We start from the raw sequence: 15,679 nt of genomic DNA, 5'->3' as shown, positions 1-15,679 counted from the left end.
CAGCGCCTTGCATGGCAGCAGTCGCCCATTGGTGTATGAATGTGTGCGTGAATGTGAAGCTTTGAAAAGCGCTTTGGGCAATGTGATAGTGTAGATAAAACGCTATATAAGTGCAGTCCATTTACCATTTACCATTTTATAGGGTTGAGGTTACGATTGTGCAGGCTAATCAAGTTTATCCATCAAACTTTATGAACCTTGATTTGTGCACTGAATGCATAGTCATCTTGGAACAGGAAGGGGCCATCTCCAAGCTGTTCCCACAAAGTTAGAAATGTCCAAAATATTAGCCCCTGAGCTCCAGTGAAAGGAACTATGAATGCTTCAGCATACCTAGAGATTCTGGACAGTCAAACAGTTTGGGGATTATCCCTTCCTGTTCCAAAATGTCTGTGCACCAGTGCACAAAGCAAGGTCCATAAAGACATAGGTGAGAGAATTTGGTATGAATGAACTTGACTGGACTGCATAGAATCCTGCTCTCAACCCGAAAGAACATCTTTGGGTTGATTTTGAGTGGACAGTGAGCCAAGCCTTCTCGTCCAACATCAGTGTGTGACCTCATAAATATGCTCTTGGAAGAATGGGCAAAAATTCCCATAAACTCAATCCTAAACCTTGTTGAAAGCCTTCCCACAAGCGTTGAAGCTGTTATAGCTGCAAAGGGTAGACCAACATCATATTAAACCATATGGATTTAGAATGAGCGGCACGGGGGGCGACTGATTAGCACATGTGCCTCACAGTTCTGAGGAGGGTTCAAATCCGGCCTCGACTGTGTGGAGTTTGCATGTTCTCCCCGTGCCTGTGTGGTTTTTCTCCAGGTACTCCGGTTTCCTCCCACATCCCAAAAACATGCATGGTAGGTTAATTGGCAACTCTAAATTTCTCATAGGTGTGAATGTGAGTACGAATGGTTGTTTATTTATATGTGCCCTGCGATTGGCTGGCGACCAGTTGAGGGTGTACCCCGCCTCTCACCCAAAGATAGCTGGGATAGGCTCCAGCCCGCCCGCGACCCTGGTGAGGATAAGCGGTACAGAAAATGGATGGATTCAGAATGGAATATCACTTAAATTCACATGGGTCAAGGCAGGTGAGCGAATACTTTTGGCAATATAGTGGATGGAAATAAGATATGCATATGCAGAAATAGACTTAATTGCAAGGCAGCCACGTTGGACAAGGAACCATACTTGGAGACTTAAGTATTTGTTCAAAATGGCTCTTGCACTATTACTTTTGGCATTCTTCAAGTCAGCAGAATAAAGAAAAATAGTGATACCTGTCAAAAAAAAATTAAGAAAAGTTAATGAGTGCCCTACACTACAGGGAAGACCTGGTCTGTCCTCTGATATCTGCAAAAGACAAATCACAATAAAGCCAGTGAAAAACGCATATTAATATGGGGTACGTCTTATTACTATGCAGATGATCCATACATGAACAGTGTCAAGTGTCAAAGTCAAGTGACTTCAGTGGTTTAGAAAGACCAGAAAACAGCTATGAAATTCTCACCAATGTTCTATGTAATGTATGTCAGACTTAAATTGCCACCTGCATTATGCTGCTGTAACAACAAATCTTTACATACCAGCAGACTTCATGACTACTGTAGGGATCTCTGTAGGTACTTTATATACAATAATTTCTCCTTGGACAAACAAAAATAATTACTAACACCTATATTACAGTTAGACTTTACTCTAATGGCCGAAAATTACCATTTTATGCTGATCGGCTTTAATGTCATAATTCGCCGATCCGATCAATCCGCAAAAGACATTTACTCCGTGTCGCCATCATGTACAGGATATTTGAATCAAAAAGCTAGGTTATTTTTAGCCTTGTCGCGTCTTTTGACATAGTATATCGGACCACCAATAAAGTTATTTTAAAAAAACGTCGGCGGTGTGGGACAGACAACCCATTTGAGACAGACAACACGCAACAGACTACAAGACACATTTGGTCTTTCACGATTGCACTATGTCAGACTACTGAAATAAAATCTTGTATGCCGATACCACCACATCCCATTTGTTATGATCACTGGGCTTCATCTTGTCAACTCAAATGCAACCGGATACACTCGTTACCATGGCAACGACAACAATAATGATCGCGTCGTGTGTTTATAAGAACAAAATGGGGGGAAAGGTGTGTTGGTAGTCATTGGTGCTCGGGAGAGGACAGTCGTTTAAGGCTTGTTTGAGGTAAGTTCATATACTATTAATACGATACCGCGTGCAAGCAGGCAACAAAATGGTATGTAGCCTCACAAGCTAGTGCTAGCACTAACGGTTGTAAGCGAACATGTAGGAGTTCTGTCGAATCATGCTCTAAAGTTTTGGTGTGTGTGAAGTAATTTAATGACAAAGTAATTTAATTACAGTAAGTAATTTTTTGAGCAATTAAGTACACAAGTAAATACAGTAAATGAACAAGTCATTTAAATAAACATACTGCTCCATCTTGTGATCGGATCAGTTTTTTTAAACTCGCTGATCGGCACCAAAAATCCTGATCGTGTAAAGCCACACTGTAGTGTGACATTGTATAAGCAAGAAACAAGATGTTTTGTTTTTTTTAAATCGAGGCCTCCCTTTTTATATACAAATGAATACAAAAAGTTGAAATATCTTCCTAAAAGCAAATCAAAGTTATTATTCAAGTACATGTAATTTCAGATGTACTTCTGATTTTAAATTAAATTGAAGGAAAACTGAAGGCTGTTAAGCGCTCACATTCACTCAATTATGCCTTAATCAAATCAGGAGCATTTTCTCTTCTGCTGCCTTGCCAAGACGTAGGATCTGCACACCAAGTATGTCCCGCTCAAGGCGGTGAAACATGAGTATTTCTTCTTGTATATTCAAACTAAATTCTGTATTTTTAGTTTAGGCTTCAGTCACAGAATTATTTAAATATACCTTTCGCAACACATAAAAACAATACTTTTAAACAGGAAAAATACTAAACCTACATAATTAGTGGTTGATCTAAAAAACGTCACGCTTGCACATCATGGCAACCAGAGAAATATCCAGAGGCTTTCTGACCATGCATAAGAGTCCCAAAAGGGACAGCAGAAACTGTGAGCAGGGCAGAGCGAGTAATGTAGATGAGTGCAAGCCTGTGGGATGAAGACATGTGACAGGCTTGAGAGGCGTAGCAAGCAACTGCTCTGCTTGTGTGAAACCCCCCCCCACCCCCACACACCCCTGACACACACACACACGCACGCGCACACACACACACACACACACACACACACACTATGAACATGGACAACAAATATATAAATGATGGGTCAAACCAGATGGCACTACATTAAAGAACCATTTAAAACAGCTTACAATAGGAAACAGAGGCTTATGGCAGCTTTATGTAGCCTACTGAAGAATCATCTCAATTTCCAGCAGATGGACTAAGCTATGGTTGTGTAAATGATCAGCTGCGAATGTCTGATGTACAACTTTGTTTTTTGACGGATTTTTCTCAGAACTTGCAAATATCACATTTGTGATCTACTCACAGGATGGAAGGAAAGGAGGGCCATGTTCTGACATAGCAGAGCTACACAAGCAAGACAAATGGAATTGGTTTGTCATTTAACCTTGATCCTTCGCAAAAAAATATTTTTTTTTTCCCCAAAGTTTGTTACAAGTTATCAAATGAAAGTTTAATATCAGAGGGCTTGAAGCGAGAAAAAAAAAACTACAACTGAAATTCTAATGTGTGCATATTTTTCGGTCCCTCCTTATTGGACGGAGCAAACACCGTGAAGAGTGTACTAATGTGTGCTAATGACACAGCCACCCAACTCTGTCGGCTCACTGTGTGGTCCGCACGCCGGCTCACCACAACAATGACAATTTATCGAGTCCGGAAAAGCTATCATGTTCATTTTAATTATCGAACGATAAGTCTATATAGTGATTATCATGACAGGCCTAGGTTCAATCATCCCAATCTGACGGGAAACTGGAAATGTCTCACCATGTCAGCTCGTTGGTGTTAGGGCCATGGCCACATTTCATCTGGCTTGAATCCAAAATGTTCCCACATGGTCGCAGTGGCGTTAGCCTTTGGAACTAATTCCATTTATGCTGCTCAACTTTCTTTAATTGTACAGCCACCGGGTCGCCGTTACAAAACTTAGTTTCGTTTACGTGAGTGGCTGCATTTCAAAAGGTCGTACGTGCACACAAAAGATCCACCCTGGTCCTCTTTTATTGGTTCGTCACGTATGTGTATTGTTGAATTCTCAAATACCATTGTCATATCATAAACAGACGACAAAATTTCCAGCTGGTTTTGTGTTATTTCGTTGCATGTGTGCTGGAATACTTTATTGGACACAGGCAATATGCCTGTGTCCAATAATAAGCAATGATGCATCAAGCATGACTACGAAAAACAAAACAGAAATATTTTTAATTTTAAAAACTCAAAATTAAAATAAAACATTGAATTTGAAAAGCCAGCTTTTATTTGGAAAGCAGCAACACATAAAATGCATCAAAATTGCATGACAAAGCCAAAAGATGATGCTGTCAAACGGCACAAAATGCAAGGAAATAGGATTGCGCGCTACATTCTAATTAATACATCATAGGGGTGGGTAATAGTACATGTGGGCGTTTTCCTCTCCACAGACCCTCACTAGAGAAAAAGGAACATACTTTTGGTCCATAAAGTCCATAATATTTGGGCTATCGTTCTGATATTTTCAGAGGTGGTTAAAATCCTGGCACCGCCACTGTGGAGTTTGCATGTTCTCCCAGTGCTGCGTGGGTTTTCTCCGGGTACTCCAGTTTCCTCCCACATCCCAAAAACATGCATGGTAGGGTTGACTGAAGAGTCTAAATTGTCTGCAGGAGTGAATGTGAGTGCGACTGGTTGGTTGTTTCTATGTGCCCTGTGATTGGCTGGCGACCACGTCAGAGTGTGCCCAGCCTCTCGCCCGAAGATAGCTGAGATAGGCTGCAGCACACTCGCGACCCTAGTGAGTAGGGTTGGACATCGAGAATCAATTGGAACCGGGACTAACGTTCTGGTTCTCCCGGAACCGTTCAAATTTAAACATTTTGGTTCCCAGTTTCGATGCCTACAGTCCGCCCACCACGACGAAATGGTGAAAATCAACAAAGAAGCGGCGAAAACCAACGAAAAAGAATACGCACGAAGACGTGCTTGTGCCCAATGGCGGCGGCGAACAAAAGTGTGTCTTTAACTTTGTTAATATTAATGACCAGTTGCCTCAGTCCAACACTTGGAATAAGATTATATTGTGCAAAGGAGGCTTTCACGATGTGTAGCGTCTGACACGCTCCCTCCCGTGCCACAGCCTACACCGTGCGGAGCTTCAGTGAAGTCAACTCTCAGTCAACTGGGTTAGCGAAACAATAAAATATGTCTATGCCAACATTGAGACGCTACCAAGGTATAAACGGTTGCTTGCACTTTTGCACTTATGGTTTTTCGCTTTTATTTTAGTCTTTACACCAACATAAGCACCGATGGCAAAAAATAAAATAAAAAGCTTAACATTGGGCTAAAATTGACAATGAATTGGGACAAAATCTACAAACGTTGTCTCACAGTACAGGAAGTCCTCGATTTACGAACAAGTTCCGTTCCTTTCCGCGTAAGTTGGATTTCACCGTTAAAGTTGAAATTTACGGCGAAATACTTCTGTTACGGGTATTGTCCCACGTGATTGTGACAGCAACCTCAGTGTGTGTGGGCGTGTGCGTCGATGTGTGAGTGAGATGGGACTGCGCAGGCGTCGTCCGGTGGGACTGTGAAGGAGGAAGGAGTGCGCGCCGGTGCGAGTGTATACAGTAGCAAGTGTAGTGACGGCGACCGGGGAAGAGTAGCGATTAGCGGAGGACCCGCTGACGTTGAATGTGCAGAGGAGCTAATAAAGCCATTAAAGCAGCAAATCGGTGCTTCGTGCCTTTATTGTTGCCGCCACCCAGCTCAGCTGTGCAACGAGAGAAGGGAGTTAACCCCTGCGTCTCCCGACCACGGTCAGGTGACCGTTGCAGGAAAGGTTAACACTTCGTATAAAGAAACTAAAATACATTAAAATAAAAAAATAAGATGCTGTACTTATCATTACTGCTGAGAGTGTGAAAAAAGGAGGGCGAAAAAGGCAAAGATACTCCCACCACACAAAAACAGACAACCACTATGCACTAGCTAAGCAGAAACACTATGGTGCTGGGACAAAATGGCGGACGAGGCATGGGCGTCGTAAAGTCGAAACGTCGTAGGTCGAGTGCGTCGTAACTCGAGGACTTCCTGTATCACAAACACTAACCTTTTGCCTCATTGGTGCGCAGGAAAAGAAATCAGCATTTTATAGCATTTGGTTTGATCCATTTAAAAAATAAACATAAAACATTAAAAAAGAACAATAATAAATCACCGGTTGCCATGTGAAGTTACTTTTTGTGCCAAAATGCTGAGTTCGGGTGCGTATCCTCCAAAATAAAAGGCCACAAGCTTAAAACAGGAAGTCTAGTTAAAACACCTATAAACCATTTGACATGATGAAACAGTCCCAAATAACTACTTTAACAATGCTATAGTTAACTTTTAGCTGAAACATTAATGAATGAATATTAAGTCAATTGGGTTAGGTCGAGACACATTGCCTTTTAGTTCATAGGTTGGATATTGATACTGGTTATAAAGAAGCTCGAGTCAAATTTGCTCTCGCCCAGACTCAGGTGGGATAGGCTCCAGCACACCCGCAACCATAGTGAGGAGAAGCAGTATGTAAAATGGATGGATGGATAGCTGCTGTTCATGTGAGATACCTGTTGTTCATATAGAGTCATATAGAGCAGCTGAAATAAGTATTTAACACGTCACCGTTTTTTGAAGAAATAAATAAATATACTTCCTAACGTGCTATTGACCTGAACATTTAACCGGATGTTGGGCACAACCCAAGTAATCCGTACATACAAAGAAAGTAGAACAAATAAGCTCAGAAATTAAGTTGTGTAAAAATGTGAAATGACACACATGAAGAAAGGGACGTGCAAAAAGACATTGAAAACCAAGACAACACCTAACAACACCTAAAAATCTATCAACAATCAAACAGCAATCCAGCCCTTTGTCAGTGCAAATGAAAAGCAGCTGTTTCAGTCCTAATTGATGGCCTACAAAATGGTCTCATTGCCAAGGTGTGAGTCAAGACACATCTCATGATTGGTAAGAGTAGAGAGCTGTCTCAAGAACAGCACAAAGTAATTGTTGCAAAACACAACGGTGGCATTGGTTAAAGGCGCATATCTAAGTTCACATTATTGTTGAAAGGATGAATGGGCAAATGTACCGACCATTCTTGACAAAAATCTGCTGCCATCTACGTGGCTGATGAAAATGAAATGAGGTTAGACATTTCAGCAGGATAATGATCCAAAACATACTGCCTAGGAAACTCTCAATTGGCTTCAAAGAAAAAAATAAACCTACTAGAAAGGCCCAGCCAATCACCTGAATTGAAACCAATCGAAAATCTATGGAAAGAACTGAAAGTCAAGGTCCATAAAAAAAAAAAAGCCCACGGAACCTTCAAGACTGTTTGTGTGGAGGAATGGACCAAAATCACACCAGAGCAATGCATGAGATTAGTTTCTCCATACAGGAGGCTTCTCGAAGCTGTCATTGCAAACAAAGGCTTTTGTAAAAAGTATTATGGTAATTTCTCGTGAATAATTAGCATTTTTCCCCAAAAAAATTGCCAAGTCAATAGTGCGCATTATACATAGGTATAGGGGCAAATGGAAAAAAACCATTCACATTTTATAAATGTATGCAGTCATCTAGTGGTTATGAAAAAGCTGCACACTTTCATTCCAAAATGCCACTGCCACCTGGTGGTTATAAAAAAGGTGTAGCCTACACTTTCATTCCAATATCACAGAGGTACGTACGTATGACTGCATATATGTACAGTTGTGCTCATAAATTTACATTCCCTGGCAGAATTTGTGAAAATAAATAAATAAATTATTTTATTTTATTTTTTAATATGACTGATGACTCAACAACAACAATCATTCATTTCTTTATGGTTATGTTTTGTTGAATGATAATGCTTTTCTGAAATGCTTGACCGTTTAATTTGAATCCCATTCAAATAAAATGTGTTTTCGCCTGGTCCTTCATGTTTTCGTTCAAGAATTGTACCCATATTACAAATTCTGCCGGGGTAATCAAACATATGAGCACTACTGTGTGTTTTCTAATTTACTAAATAAAAGTACGGCTGTGAATTTCAAAATAAGAGCAAGCAAATAAAAATAAAGTATTACATGTTCAAATAAAGTGTTTAACTACAGAACAATTCTTTGAAAAAAAACTAACAAAATACAGATAATGCTTCATGTTTTGATCATATGGGTAGAAGAAAAATCATGCATTGTAAAAATGCATGATACATACAAAGAAAGAAGAACAAATAAGATCAGAAATTAAGTTGTGGGTAATGATGTGAAATGACACAGGGGCAAAAAGTATTGAACACGCCAACTGGTATTTATCTACCATAATTTCTCGTGTATAATGCGCACCCATGTATAAAAGCACCCCCAAAGTTGACCTAAAAATTCTGGAAAACCCTGCCTGCAAACAATTTGAAATGTGGAGTCGTCGGACCACAGAACACTTTTCCACTTTGCATCAGTCCATCTTAGATGAGCTCGGGCCCAGAGAAGCCGGCGGCGTTTCTGGGTGTTGTTGATAAATGGATTTTGCTTTGCATAGTAGAGTTTCAAGTTGCACTTACGGATGTAGCGCCAAACTGTATTTACTGATATTGGTTTTCTGAAGTGTTCCTGAGCCCACGTGGTGATATCCTTTACACATTGATGTCGGTTTTTGATGCAGTGCCACCTGAGGGATCGAAGGTCACGGGCATTCAATCTTGGTTTTCAGCCTTGCCGCTTACATGTAGTGATTTCTCCAGATTCTCTGAAACTTTTGATGATATTATGGACCGTAGATGATGAAATCCCTAAATTCCTTGCAATTGTATATTGAGGAACATTGTCCTTAAACTGTTAGACTATTTTCTCACGCACTTGTTCACAAAGAGGTGAACCTCACCCCATCTTTGCTTGTGAATGACTGAGCAATTCAGGGAAGTTCCTTTTATACCCAATAATACCCAGTTCCTTTTATACCCAATCACCTGTTCCCAATTAGCCTGTTCACCTGTGGGATGTTCCAAACAAGTGTTTGATGAGCATGCCTCAACTTTCTTAGTCTTTTTTGCCACCTGTCCCAGCTTTTTTGGAATGTGTTGCAGCCATAACATTCAAAGTTAATGATTGTTTGCTAAAAACAATAATGTTCATCAGTCCGACATTAACATTAAATATCTTGTCTTTGTAGTGTATTCAATTAAATATAGGTTGAACATGATATTTTTCCAAATCATTGTATTCTGTTTGTTTTTTTTGTGTTTAACACAACATCCCAACTTCATTGGAATTGGGGTTGTATAAAAGCCTGTGTTTTGGTTTCAGGAGAAATAAAAAACAAACAAACAAACTAAGCAAAACTATTTGAATAATGTCATTGCAGGGGAGGAATCAATGCAGGTCAATACATCATGGCATATCTTAAACAAATATGCCCCCTTGGGTTTGTGAGCAAAATATGGTTAGATCAATGTGACTGGATGCTTAGAACATTACTAGCAATGCCGCATTAGCATTACCGCAAAAATATGTTGCTCACTTGGAATGGTTGAGTTATTACTTTATTGAGTCCAAACACTGCAATTATGGGGTAATGATGTCAGAAACAAAGTGTCCAGGTTGCTCTGATGTCATTCCGGTCTTGCACAAAGTCCTTCCGGGGCAATTTTTTCTTTTGCCTAGGGCTTGCTATGATATGCAGTGACGTATTAACGTATTATCCTTGACATTTGGCTGTTTTCTGAATGGATTCTAATTTTTCCATACTAATGCTAATTAAATGTCCCTTTAAAGTTATCCAATACCAGAGTATTGTTTGGTTACTCTATAGCGTGTCAATAAGAGCAGTATTACACCAAGAATGCTGGCCTGTGTCCAGGGCAGCTGACCAACAGGCCAGAAGGGCCCTTCCCTGTCTGACCTGCTGCTGCACTAACCTATCCAGCTCAGCTGTTCCACACCACAGCAGGTTTGCTTAAAGTACATTTGTGATTTTGGCCAATATAAGATTTCCACTAAGGGTACCAGCATATTTTAGCTCTATGATATCACCTGAGGCGGCACGGTGAACGACTAGTTAGAGCATCTGCCTCACAGTTCTGAGGCAGATGCACGTGTGGAGTTTCCATGTTCTCCCCGTCCGTGCCTGCGTGTGTTTTCTCCGGGCACTCCGGTTTCCTCTCACATCCCAAAAACATGCATGGTAGGTTAATTGACAACTCTAACTTGCCCGTAGGTGTGAATGTGAGTGCGAATGGTTGTTTGTTTGTATGTGCCCTGCGATTGGCTGGCAACCAGTTCAGGGTGTACCCTGCCTCCTGCCTGATGATAGCTGGGATAGGCTCCAGCACGCCCGCGACCCTAGTGAGGAGAAGCGGCTCAAAAAAGGATGGATGGATATCACCTGATGGGTTGTGGATCACAAGCACATTCATGCTTATTGGTATAGAAGACGGACAGACAACATAGACGAAAAAATAACTGACTTTAAAAAAAGTTAGATCAAAAACTGCAGCAACACGCGCATACAGAAAATAATAACAGCAGAGTAACACTGGTTGCTGTTCATATAGTTAAAAAGCTTACGGATTTGTTATAAGTCAAATATATTGCTTAAGAATACAGGGTGTCAAAATCAAGGTCCGCGGGCCAGATCCGGCCCGCCACATGATTTTATGTGCCACGCGAAGGCTAATCATGTGTGTCAACTTCCATGATTCTTGTTAAAATCTGTAACCAAGATTTCAAATTGTCATATTTCGTAAATATCATTGAGATATTGCAAGCATTTTTGTGTTACCAAAAATGAACAATAGTTGAAAAACCCATTACCCTTGATTTCTGATTCCAAAACTAGTTTATAAATGTTGGGTGTAATAATATGATGAGGTGATTCGGCTGTTACAGCCGAACAGGACACACAAAAACAAATTATGAGGTGATTAAAGATTTTTATGGTTTGACAGTCATAACGGCCCTCTGAGGGAAACCGTAACTACAATGTGACCCACGACAAAAATTAGTTAGACACCCCTGCTCTAGAAGGATAAAAGCTTGTACAACAGATCTGGGATGATGTGTTCCATGACACGTTATACACCATTTCAAGGATCCCTCTTAGAGTAAACACTCGTGCAAATACATGATTATGTCATCAGAGATTATGGAGCGTTTTCAGTATTTTAACCACGGTAGTCTCGGACAGACTTGTATGGTTAGAAAATCAACAATAATCTTTCAAGGATTAACCAATTTTTCATGTCATCCAGGCTAACTCTGATAGCTGCTCAATCACAGTAGAGAAAGACCAGAACTGACCTCTGCAACTAGACAGCAAACTACACATTTTCTTACTAACCCATACGTTCTACAAAATAACTGTTAATCTTAATACATTTCATGTTGAGCTTTCACACAGTGTAAAAAAGCAGCAAACAGGAACACCCTCGGCAAATTAAACATCCAATCTGTAGCTGCATTTCAAAATAAATACAGCAAAAAAATCAATATAGAATACAGTACACCAAAGTATAGGGTAATGGGCAGTTCCATTGTAATCATCAGTTTGAAAACATCAGTAACAGGACACATTTTCAAACAGTCTTTGCAACAGTAGAAGAAACATCTAGAATGATGTTATTTTACTATAAGTTGTTAATACTCAATAGAAAAGAGTGTATCTTTCTAAGTGTGAAAACATGTGTGACATGCATGCAATAGAACCAACATTATGTATTAGTCCCAAAATAGACTGACCTTTGCATGACTCCCAGTAAACCATTTAACAATACACATTTCGCAATGTGACTCAACTGTCGAGAACTACTCAAATGTAACAAAGACCATCTTTAATCAGAAGCCTTAGGACAAGTATAAATGATCTGCTGACTGGACAGTTCAAAGAAATGAAGATCCCTGAGTTATGCATGTGTGCATTTTGTTCCAGTGGGATAGGTTTTCCTGACAAGAGCAGTGTCTACAGTTAGGAGAGAGTGTTCTGAAGAGAGTGGTGTCACAGAACAACAGCTGGACAGTGTCCAGCGCGTCTCCTGTTTCATTTCAGATTTACCGGTAACACACAGAATAACTACCGACACAGATTCAGGCTGATACTGGGCCAAAGCGCAGCTCCACTAGAATTCCCGTTTTGTTGATGACTTTAATTTGGTTCTGTTTATTACATAGGCCAAGACATACTACATCTAAACCAGACTAAGAATGACCACTGTGTCAATGTCAGGCAGTGAAAAGCCATTGTTTAAGGGCACTACATTGAGAGGGCACCAGAGAAATATCATTGTTAGCATGATTTTGGTGGCTATGAAGTAGGTACCGTATTTTCACGACCATAAGGCGCACTTAAAAGTCTTAAATTTTCTCCAAAATGGATGGGGGCGCCTTATAATGCGGCGCGCCTTATGTGTGTGCAGAGTTTCAAAATCTGTAAATGTTGTTGTGTGACTTCTGATGAGCGCTCCGCTTGACTGACTGGGAGCATTTCCTGCCGACACGCTGCTTATATAGAGTAAAGGCGGACGTGACGGAGGACAGCACGCGGACGTTAAAGGGAGAAGGGTGCGCGTGAAAGAGGACGCTAAAGGCACCCCCCCCAGTATGTATATAGTGCCGGTATGTGCATTGTGCAAAACATCATCGGTTTGGCTAAGGACCCCCGAAAATGGCACCTACGAAGAGACACGCTTACGAAGCACAGTTTAAACTGCAAGCTATCAGTTACGCGGAGGAACATGGGAATCGAGCAGCCACAAGAGAATTCAAATTCAACGAATCCATGGTTCGCTAGTGGAGGAAGCAGGAAAACGAGCTTCGCCAAGTCAAGAAGACAAAGCCGAGTTTCCGCGGAAACAAGGCGAGGTGGCCCAACTCCGACAATGACGAAAGGGCATGTTTGATGGAGAACTTCCCCAGCTGTTCCTTTTGGATACAGAAGATGAGGACTTTGATGGATTTGTGGATGAAGATTGATCAAAAAACAACATGAGTACATTGTTAAATACTTCAATAAAGTACAATCGAACTCAGTTTTTCTCCCGCTGCCTTTTTGAAAACATACACTAGCATGCATGCTCGCGTATGTTTTAGCGTGCATGCATGCTACCGCATGTTTTAAGCTAGCATATGTTTTACCATGCCTGCGCCCAATAATACGGTGTGCCTTGTGTATGTTAAATACAGAAATAGACCCCGTAACTGAGACTGCGCCTTTTAATATGGCCTTCTCCCATCAGGAAGAATAATATAGCGCAGTGGCTGTAATTAAGGTTCACACAATTATGCTATTGTTCACACACGGCCATTAAGGTGTTAACTGCTGACTGAGTCCATTCAAATTTTGTTGTCAGTTATACCAAAGGACAAAAACTGTTTCTCAGATAAATAAAACTTAGTGGTAATGTATGTTACTATATACAAAATGACTAACTACATCACTGTCAAAGCAATATGTAAACACAGTTACTGTGTCCGAAATAACTCACTATGTAGTGGTTACACCATTTTGTAGTGGTGTCCGAATGCTTAGTGATCAAATTCAGTGCCCTATATAGTGTCGTCAAATTTTTCCACAGAGCATAACAAAAAGTAGTGACCAACCAATGGTCACTCACCAAGTCATGATATACCATAATCCATTGAGTCTTCAGCGAAGTAGTAGTAAAAGAATAGCGGGACTTGATGCATCGCAGACGGGAGTGAATTTTTTGTATAAATGTAAGTAATTTTTCCAACCAAGCATTGATTGTTGGCATTTTTATAGCAATGTACAGTAACAGCATATTTTAATCTGCAGCAGTTTTTGTTTTTTTACCCACCGCAACAGCCTACTTTTGCAACGGTTGTGAAGTCATCAACAGAGCGCCGTATAGTGTCTGTGTACTGAAATAACTGTCCCGCAGTAATGTTCTTGACAAATTTAAAAGTATGGAAATTAAAATTGTTCTGGAAGTGAATTTCTATAGGTTGGCAGCTCCAAAGTCATAGCCATAAATGCAATTTTACTAATAATTGGCATACTTTTGTAATTAATAATTGGCAGGTTTGATTTATTTAAATTTTAATGTAATGTAAAGCACTGCGTTGCATTTTTTGTATGAAAAGCGCTTACAAATAAAGATTGATTGATTGAGAATTTCTTAAAGGTGTTTTGGCTTTCGTCCCTGGGTTTCTGAGTTTCAGTTTTTGGTTTCAGTCAAGAATTTTCATTTCAGTGCATCACTCAGTACAACCCTACATGCGGAGTAGCACTCGTGCACTCACTGTAGTAGTCTCACCACGCTGCACTATTTGCATATCTGTTGTTGACCAATACTGGCAACTCATGCCAGAGTAGCATCTGCTCCATTTGCACACTGACTGAGGAGTATCTGCAACATTTGCACAATCAACATTGTCCCAGAATATCGTACTACTCGCTTGAAGTCTCTTCGCCCTTTGCACAATGGTCATTGCGCCGGACTGTTGCAATATTAGTCATTCGAACTGCTCTAAGTGCTAGAGGACTCTGCATCTTTTTGCACAATTGTCAATTTTTTAAAATGTACCGGCATTACCAGATAACTATCCATCCATCCATCCATCCATCCATCCATCCATTTTCTGAGCCGCTTCTCCTCACTAGGGTCGCGGGCGTGCTGGAGCCAATCCCAATTGTCATCGGGCAGGAGGCGGGGTACACCCTGAACTGGTTGCCAGCCAATCGCAGGGTACACACAAACAAACAACCATTCGCACTCACATTCACACCTACGGGCAATATAGAGTCTCCAATTAATGCATGTTTTTGGGATGTGGGAGGAAACCGGAGTGCCCGGAGAAAACCCACGCAGGCACGGGGAGAACATGCAAACTCCACACAGGCGGGGCCGGGGACCAGATAACTAGCAACCCTTTATTGCTCAGTGACTGTTTTTCTCAATGTCTTTATGTCCCAAAAGTGTTCTCTGTCAATTGACTGTCTGTTGTCATACTAGAGCGGCTCCAATTACCGGAGACAAATTCCTTGTGTGTTTTTTGGACATACTTGGCAAATAAAGATGATTCCGATTCTGATGCCTTTACAGTTCTGCGACAACTCCCTCATAGCCGCCAGATGTAACCTGCTGAACTAGACTGAAACGAGCTGTTAATCACGCTTCAGTGGGAGGCAGTCATAATAGTTGGATAAAACACCTCAATCCATCTCAGAACCGTGACCCAGTAAATAACTTGCAAGAGTCATTACCTGGTAAAATACTTTTGGTTTTGCTGTCAGGCCATAGTTCCGAGTATCAGTTCTGGCCACAGGGCCACCACTCAAAAAGGCTTAATGTCGGACCCTGATTAACACTGCTTCACTGCAACAGCATTAGAGGAGACAAGATGTCTTTTTAATCAGCCTGCTAGAGATGGATACGCTGCGACTGGACACCGTGCCCCATATACTGCTGGGC

At 40.9% G+C, this 15,679-nt stretch overlaps 1 protein-coding gene across 4 annotated transcripts in view; it reads right to left on the bottom strand.

The window, feature by feature from the left end:
• Positions 1-15,679, bottom strand: part of csnk1g2b (casein kinase 1, gamma 2b) — a 47,475-nt gene that overhangs the window by 20,614 nt on the left and 11,182 nt on the right. The window lies entirely within an intron of this gene.

The sequence above is a fragment of the Phyllopteryx taeniolatus genome, chromosome 7 (assembly GCF_024500385.1).
Source record: "Phyllopteryx taeniolatus isolate TA_2022b chromosome 7, UOR_Ptae_1.2, whole genome shotgun sequence".
Lineage (NCBI taxonomy): Eukaryota > Metazoa > Chordata > Actinopteri > Syngnathiformes > Syngnathidae > Phyllopteryx > Phyllopteryx taeniolatus.
The sequence above is the reverse complement of the archived record's forward strand: the minus strand, read 5'-3'. Positions and strand labels throughout refer to the sequence as shown.